This window comes from Dasypus novemcinctus, chromosome 5, assembly GCF_030445035.2.
Source record: "Dasypus novemcinctus isolate mDasNov1 chromosome 5, mDasNov1.1.hap2, whole genome shotgun sequence".
NCBI lineage: Eukaryota > Metazoa > Chordata > Mammalia > Cingulata > Dasypodidae > Dasypus > Dasypus novemcinctus.
In genome coordinates, this window is record NC_080677.1 from 139821318 (window position 1) to 139829705 (window position 8388).

General features: G+C 41.9%; 1 non-coding gene across 1 annotated transcript; it reads right to left on the bottom strand.

Moving 5' to 3' along the window:
- Nucleotides 1-2162: 2162 nt before the first annotated feature.
- On the bottom strand, nucleotides 2163-2269 carry LOC111764171 (U6 spliceosomal RNA). Its single transcript, XR_002796856.1, has one exon. It is a non-coding gene; the product is annotated as a U6 spliceosomal RNA (small nuclear RNA).
- Nucleotides 2270-8388: the final 6119 nt, after the last annotated feature.

Below are 8388 nucleotides of genomic sequence, written 5' to 3' on the forward strand. Positions count from 1 at the left end.
ATCTATTGACTTTTTAGCAATATCTCTTTGCATTTTTTCAGTGGTTGCCCCAGGAATTGGAATATATATCCTTACCTTTTGTCAGTCTCCTTAGAGTTAATATTGTAACACTTCATATAAAATGTTGTAATCTTGCAACTATAGGTCCATTGACTTTCTCTTCCCCCATCCTTTATGCTATAGTCACCACAGATATCAAATCATGTACTTTATAAACCCCATAAGAAACTGTTATAGTTTTTGCTTTAAGCAGTTATAATTATTTTATAGAAATTGAGAGCCAATGTAGTCCTCTGTATTTACCCATTGTGGTAGTTTGAGACTGCATGTACCTTGAAAATCATGTTCTTAAAGCAGGTCCATTCCTGTGGGTGTGTGCCATGAAAGCCACAAAATGAAAGCAATGAAACCCAGAGGAGAAAGGAGAAAGGAGTAGATGCCACCATATGCCTTGCCATGTGACGGAATTGTAAAATTCTAATATATTGCCTTTAGCAGCCTAGCAGACTAAAACAGATTTTGGTGTCAGGAGTGTGATGCTACTATTGAAAATACCAAAAATGGGGAAACAACTTTATAAATGGGTTAGGGTCAGATTCAAGAAGAATGGTGTGATAGAATGCTTGATAGAAAAGGCCTAGATTGCTTCAAAGAGACTTTAGCAGAAATATGGATGCTAAAGGTACTTGGGATGAGGCCTTAGAGAGAAATTATGAATGTGTCATTGCAAACTGGAAGAAAGGTGACCCTTGTTTTAAAGTGGTGGAGAACTTGGAAAAATTGTCTTCTGATGATGGATGGAAGTTAGGATTTGAAAGTGATGAGCTGGATATTTAGCTGAGGAGATTTCCAAACTAAATATGGAAAGTGTGGCCTGGTTTCTCATTGCAGCCTATAGTAAAATGCAAGAGGAAAGGGATAAGCTGAGAACTGAACTCTTAGGCACAAAGAAACCAGAAATTGATGGTTTGGAAAACTCAGAACTTCCAGAAAATGAGTCTCCAGAGAATAGTGCTCCATGCGAGGATTTTACTGAACATGGAACCAGCCAGCCATTTCAGTGCAAGTCAGGATTGGAGGTGCAGTTATCCAGAAAGGATTTGTGGAAGGTTCTTTTGTCTTATGGCCTGAGCCCCTGGTATTACATGTGAAACCAAAAAGTTTTTTGTGAGATCTGAATGAAAGGAACCACTGCCAGCCTGGACAAAAAGGGACAGACTGAAGGAAAAATGACTTTAAAGGGAGAACTGTGGAAGCTGAGGTCTGGAATGAAGACATCTTCTCAGGCCAAGAGAATGAACCCAACCATGTGTGTGGAAAGGGTGAGTATGCCCTGAAACTTGGAGAGGGTGGGCCTTCTGCCTTGTTGTTCAGGATATTACCATGCCAGGTTTCTCAGATGACTGGGTGATCGCAGAGCAGCTGTTTGCCACGTTGATGCTAGAAGACGGTGGAGCCTAGAACCCAGCCACCACCTGGAAGCTTGATGAGAGTGGAGCCAAGAGCCTGGTCATCACCCTAATGCCTAAAGACGTTGAAACCCTCACCCTGTGTTTGGGGAGAGTGTGGCTGCTGTGCAAGCACTTAGAAACACTTGGGGTGCTCCATCGTGCCCTGAGGACAAAACATTATTCTCTAGATGACTTTTCAGACCTCAGAATCTAATGAAGGATGCCCTGCAGGGTTTTAGAATTGTGCTTAGGACCTATGACCCCTGTTTTCCTTCCAATTTCTCCCTATGGAAATATGATCATTTATCCTATGACTGTCCCTCCATCATATACTGGAAGCAGATGACCTGTTCTCTAAGTTTCACAGGGCCACAGCCAGAGAGGAATTATGTCCCAGGACAGACCATACCTGTACCTAATTTTGATGAATCTTGTACTTACTAGTTACTGAAATGATTTAAGGCTTATTGGGATATTGTGAGGGAATGAATGTATTTTGCATATGGAAAGAACATGTCTTTTGGGGGTCCAGAGGGTGGAGTGTGATGTTTTGAAACTGCATGTACTCCAGAAAATCATGTTCATAATGCTGGTCTATTCCTGTGGGTGTGAACCTATTGTGGGTGGAATCTTTTAAAAAAAATTATTATTGTCCTTTAAAAAAAAAGATAAATAGATGACACAAAATGTTACTTTAAAAAACATAAGAGGAAAAGTATGGAACGCTTCACGAATTTACATGTCATCTTTGCACAAGGGCCCTGCTAATCTTCTCTGTATCATTCCAATTTTAGTATATGTGCTGCCGAAGTGAGCACAGTGGGATCTTTTGATTAAGTTACTTCAATTAAAGTGTAGCCCAGGGCAAGTCATTTTTTAAAAATATATTTTTTATTTATTTTTAAAAGAGACTTAGATTACATTAAACATTGCATACAAATATATAAGGGATTCCCATATGCCCCAGTCCCCACACTTCCCAGTTTTCCCCACATTAACAACTTCTTTCATTAGTGTGGTACATTCATTGCAAATTAATGAACACATTTGGAACATTGCCACTAAGCATGGATTATAACTTACATTGTAGTTTACACTCTCTCCCATTCAATTCTGTAGGTTACGGCAGGATATATAATGACCTGTATCTGTCATTGCAATGTCATTCAGGTCAATTCCAAGTCCTGAAAATGCCCCCTATACACCTCTTTTTCCCTTTCCCTGACTTCAGCACTTTCATTGACCACTGTCTCCACATCAATGACATAATTTCTTCCATTGCTAGAATCACAATAAGTCTATAGTAGAATACCAATAAGTCTACTCTAGTTCATATATTATTTCTCAATCCTGAGGACTCTGGAATGGTGATGCCCACTTCACCTCTAATTGAGAGGGGGCTTCGATCCCATATGGCTGATGGATGAGACTCTCTTCCTTTCAGCTGTAGACTCTCTTGGTTCCTTGGTATGATGGTTGTCCTTTCTCACCTCCTTGTTAGTTGTCCTGGGTAAGTCCAATGAACTGTAGAGTAGGTTTTGCAACTCTGCTGAAGCTCAGGGCCTATCTGGCACATGGACAGCCCAGAGATTCAAGGCTCTTGGATGGACTCTTACCAACTCCAGCACCAACTCTAGGTTCAAATAAAAGGGATAGAAGAGGCATGTGTAGAGAAGTTACATCTGAGTCCAACTCTGTCACATTCAGGTGCACAAACTCCAAAGTAGGGCCCACTGGCAAGGCACCAAACTCCAGAGCTGTCTGCCATGACTGTAGGACCTGGGTGTCTCCAGAGCCCTCAGGAGCACCACAATTTGGGGTAGTATCTACTTTGGCTGTCTATGAGATCCTGCCAAGACATGCATAAGTGTTACCTCTCTGATGACCTCCTGTCTCATTTGGAAGTCTCTTAGCAATATAAACTCATTTGTCTTTACCTTCCCCCCCCCTTTATTAAAGATCTTTTTTTCCAGTTGCATCATCAGCTCATGCTTGGTAGTAATACCTCAGTGTGAGGGAGGTTCAGCCCTGGGAGTTGTGTCCCATGCTGGAAGGAAAGTAACGCATTTATATGTGAGTTTGGCTTAGAGAGAGGCCACATTTGAGCAACATGAAGGCTCTTAGGAGATAGCTCTTAGGCACCCTACAATACTAGGTTAAGTTTCAAATTCAAGAGCAAAAGTCTCATAAGCACAGTTGTCAATATGAAGGGCCTATCAATGGACCATCCTTCTTCACTAGTTATTGCCCCTGTACTTGGGGGATTGTTGCTGTTCCATTAGAGAGTGTTGCAGAGCTCCCCAGGATGGAAATTCAATATTCTTTTGGTTGTTGTGTGAATCTCTACCCACTGTGGCAATGCCCCATGAACATTTGAACATATTTACATACCTTATATGTATGCCCAGGTGAACTTCCTCCCAAGTATCCCCTAATGCTGACACCCCACACCAATGATCCTCCCCTGCCATAGTTGTAACCCTTCCAGGGTGAGACTTAACCCTCTTACTGGAGTCCTTTATAAATGAGATACATGTAGAGAGGGAGAGAGAGAAAGCCATAGCAGCTAGAAACCGAAAACTATGGAACCCATAAGAGAAGGGAGAGACCAGCAGATGCTGCCATGTGCATTGCCATGTGACAGAGGAGTACAGGATCACTGGCAGCTGGTCTTTGTGTCCTTGATCTGGACATTTTCACGGTCTCAAAACTGTAAGCTTGCAAGCTAATGCCCATTGTAAAAGCCAACCCATTTCTGGTATATTGCTTTTGTCAGCCTAGCAGACTAGAACACTCAGGTATTCACTATTTTAGAAGCTCTTCATTCCTTACTGAGAGTATGGGTTTCCATCTGTTTTTATTTTCCTTCAGCCTCAAGGCTTTCCTTTAGCATTTCTTGTAGTATAGATACACTGAGATTAATTCTCTTCTCTCTCTTTTATTAAAAAGTACTGAAGGATATTTCATTGACTATAGAATTTTGGAATGACTTTTTTCTGTTAGTATATTTAAGATATCATTCCACTCTCTTCTGGTCTCTGTAGTTTCTTATGGGATATCAGCAGTTATTTGGATTATTGCTTCCCTCTATAGAATGTGTTCTTTTTAACTAATTGTATTCAAGATTTTTTGGCAGTTTGACTATAAGACATCTATGGATGTTTTTCTTTATATTTATCCTGGTTGGAGCTTGTTGAGATTCTTAAAGCTAAATGAGTCTCTCCTTATCAAATTTGGGAAATTTTGACTATTATATCTTTAAATATTTTTTTGCCCCATTTCTCTATTCTCTTCTTTTGGTACTCCAATTCTTGAATGTTAGACCTTTTGATATGGCCTTGCAGGTTCTTGAGGTTCTGGATTAAAACGAGAGTAATAATTTATTATTACTCTATGCCTTCTGTGGACCAGCAATTTATACAGGACACTGTGGGGACAGCTTTTCTCTATTTCATGATGTCTCATGCTTCAGCTAGAAGATTTGAAGTCTGGGGATTGGAATCATTCGAAGACTTCGCTCACATGTCTGGCAGGTAATGGTAGCCTCGGATTCATCTAGTGTTACTGCTGTTTCATTCTTTTGGTTGAGAAATTACAAAGTTCTTCCCAGGTTCAGTTGGACACTCTGGATTTTGTTATATTCCTGTTTGTTTTTGGCAGGCAATGAACCTGACTGATCTCAAACTGCAAACTCTGTGTCTTGAATGGCAGCTCAAATCACAGTTTAGTTTTTTACCTTTAGCTGGGCTGCTTTAAATCTTCCCTGTGCATGCATGTTTCAGGGATTAGCCAGAGTTTTGGGCAGAGTTTATAGGCTCTCTCTATCTTTCTCATTTTGAGGATTCCTACCTCATTTGGCAATGGCTGTGGTTGTCCTGAGCTCTGGCAACTGATTCTTCAGGCCAGAAGGACTTCTAATGTAGTTTTAGCTGTCCTGTAACACCAATTACAACCTACCTTTAGGTTAAAAGACATAAAACTGAGAAACTCCTTTTATGCTGTTTCCTTGTTCTAATTGCCAGCTCCCGCCAGAATACTGCTTTCTCTATTTCACTGTCTAGCATCTTCAGGTAGATTTTCTTTTCTTTCTTTCCCCAGGGTCAATAGTCATGATCTGCAAAAGGGTCTATCCAGTAGGAACTTACTTGGCTCTATCAGAAGTAGAACTATAAGCCCTCACTTTCAAAAAGAGGCAACTGAATTCCCTGCTCCAGTTGTCTCTCATCACTTTTCACTACCCTCCCACTTTCTTTCCTCCCTAGTTACACAGAACCTTTCTCAGACTGTCCTATGTGCCATGCTCTTTATTACCTTTAGGCCTAGTCATAAGCAGTGCTGCTGGCTTGCCCAAATCTTAGAAACACATTTACATTGCCATGATCCGAAATGAGCAGTATGTATCCTGCACTATTGTCTGTAGTGACCCTGCCTATTCCAGCTTCCTGAAATTCCCTTCCATCCCTTTCTCCATGCTTCTGGCTGACATCAGATTTCAGCTAGCAGTCATTTAATCTGCAAAGGCTCTTCTGATCCTCAATCCCAGGTTAGGTGCTCCCATGTGCTGTTGCATTACCCTCTACTAACTTCCTTTTCTTTTTTTAGACATTTTTATTTACATATATATATATATTTTTTCCCCTGCCCTCCCCTGCCCTGCAGTTTTTTGCTCTCTGTGTCCATTTGCTGTGTGATCTTCTGTACCTATTTCTCTTTTTGTCTTCTCATTTTTCTCCTGTAGGATTCACCGGGATCCGATCCTGGGGACCTCTGATGTGGAGAGCTCTGTCACTTGTGACACCTCATTCCTGGTTTTTGTTGCGTCTCGCTTTGACTCTCCCCTTCGTCTCTCTTTTGTTGCATAATCATCTTGCTGTGTGATTCGCTTGTCTGGGCACTCAGCTCACCATACAGGCACACTTTTTTTTTTTTAACCAGGAGGCCCCAGGGATCGAACCTGGGTCCTTCTATATGGTAGGTGGAAGTCCAATCACTTGAGCCACATCTGCTTCCCTCTAATACCTTTCTTGAAGCACTAATTATTGGGACTGCCTTATTGGGAGTAAGATGATGGGTTATAGAGCAGATGGCCTGTACCTAGTCCCCACTAACTGGCTATGTGACTTTAGGCATGACCCTAAATCTCTTTGTGCTTCAGTGTCCTCATCAGCAAAATGTGGGTAATAAAAAACCTACTTGGTAGGATTGTTGTAAGGATTAAATGAGTTAACACATGTAAAGCATTTAGAGCACTTTTTAAAAAAAGGATTATTTATTTATTTCTCCCCACCTCCTCATTGTTTACACTCATTGTCTGTTTGTCTTCCTTTTAGGAGGCACCAGGAACCAAACCTGGGGCCTCCCATGTGAGAGGGAGGTGCCTAATTGCTTGAGCCACCTCTGCTCCCTGCTTTTTTTGTGTCTCTCATTATGTTTTTCTCCTTGTGTCTCTTGTTGCATCAGCTCACTGCACCAGCCTGTCACATCCGCTCACTATCTTAATCATCTTCTTTAGGAGACAAACCAGGACCTCCCATGTGATAGGTGGGAGCTCAATCACTTGAGCCACATCTGCTTCCCTGGAGCATTTTTTGGTACACTGTAGGCATCTAATAAGTGTTATCAATTTTTATTATTATCTATTTACTCTTCTACTATAAATCCAGGCTCCACATCTATTATAACCACAACTCTATCTCCAGAGTCTAATGTAGTGCTTAGCACATAGTAAATGTGTGTGAAATGACTGAAATGAATTGAGTAATCTTTTCCCAAGATGACGCAGCAGGTTGATTGAAGCAACACCCAGACAGACCTCCTAGATGTTGCTTTCCATCCAGGGCTCTTCTTAAAAACCTTGCTTACCTCACATTGGTTCTTAATTGTTTAAGGTAGAAGTGCAGGACTTGCCTCCACAATTGGAAGGTAAGCCCCCTGAGGCAGAGATTGGATTCCTTACCTGCCCCATCCCTTAAGGATGTTAGTCTGTCCATCACCAGGACCCCACCTTGGCTTGTCGTGCAGCACACACAAATAGATCACCTATACTTCCTTTCCCTAAGAGAGCCAATGACACGCAAGAGCAAATTTAACTTAATCCATGCAAAAATATTACAAGTAATATTTGTTTTTTACTTAATCAAACAGATTATGTATCATATGGCAGGAGTTAAAAATTGCTCAGTCTAAAAATGTCTGGTGGTGAACAAGGGCTTAATTTTAGCAAACAAATCTAAATCAAGTACTTAATGAAAAGCAACTTTTTCTTCCCCAAACCAAAGGGACACCCTCCCTCTTTTAGATAAAAAGAGAAATTGCTTAATGAGTAATTATTTCTAGAGCTGACCACTTACTGGTGTGGAAAGTAATTAAAGACACCCACTCCTTGTTTCCCTGGGTACGGAGGCAGGCACTGCCTGGTGGCTTTTGCCTTTGGTGGAGGTTTGACTTGCTGTGGACTGAGAGGGAGGCTGGCAGGGCATCTTTCATCATCAGAGCTGGTCAAGAGCCTCAGGGGGCACTGCCTCGGGGGTAGGAGAATGCAGGTGCAGAGACCAATAAGGCATCAAGGGGGTCTCCATGAGTTCCAGTGGCACGTGGACTAGTTATAAACTCTTAGGTGAAAATTATGAATCCTATATGTGGGAGAGAGAGAAAGAGAGAGACATCACATGCTACAGAAGGGGGCTGCCAAGACAGAATAGCTTGTATAACTGAGCAGCTGCTGACTCTTTTGCCGGGGTGGCGTTGTGTGTCTTAAGATACTCTGAGCTGTAACTTTGAGGATCCATGCCCTAGGACTCCCAACCCAACCCATCCCATTGTTGGGCAACCAGAGCCCAACAATTCATCGTGTTCTCTCGGGACCCGTGGTTGGACATCCCCAGAGCAGGGAATGAGTGAGACCAGCAGAGGACAGCCCCTTCCAGGGAGAGGGATT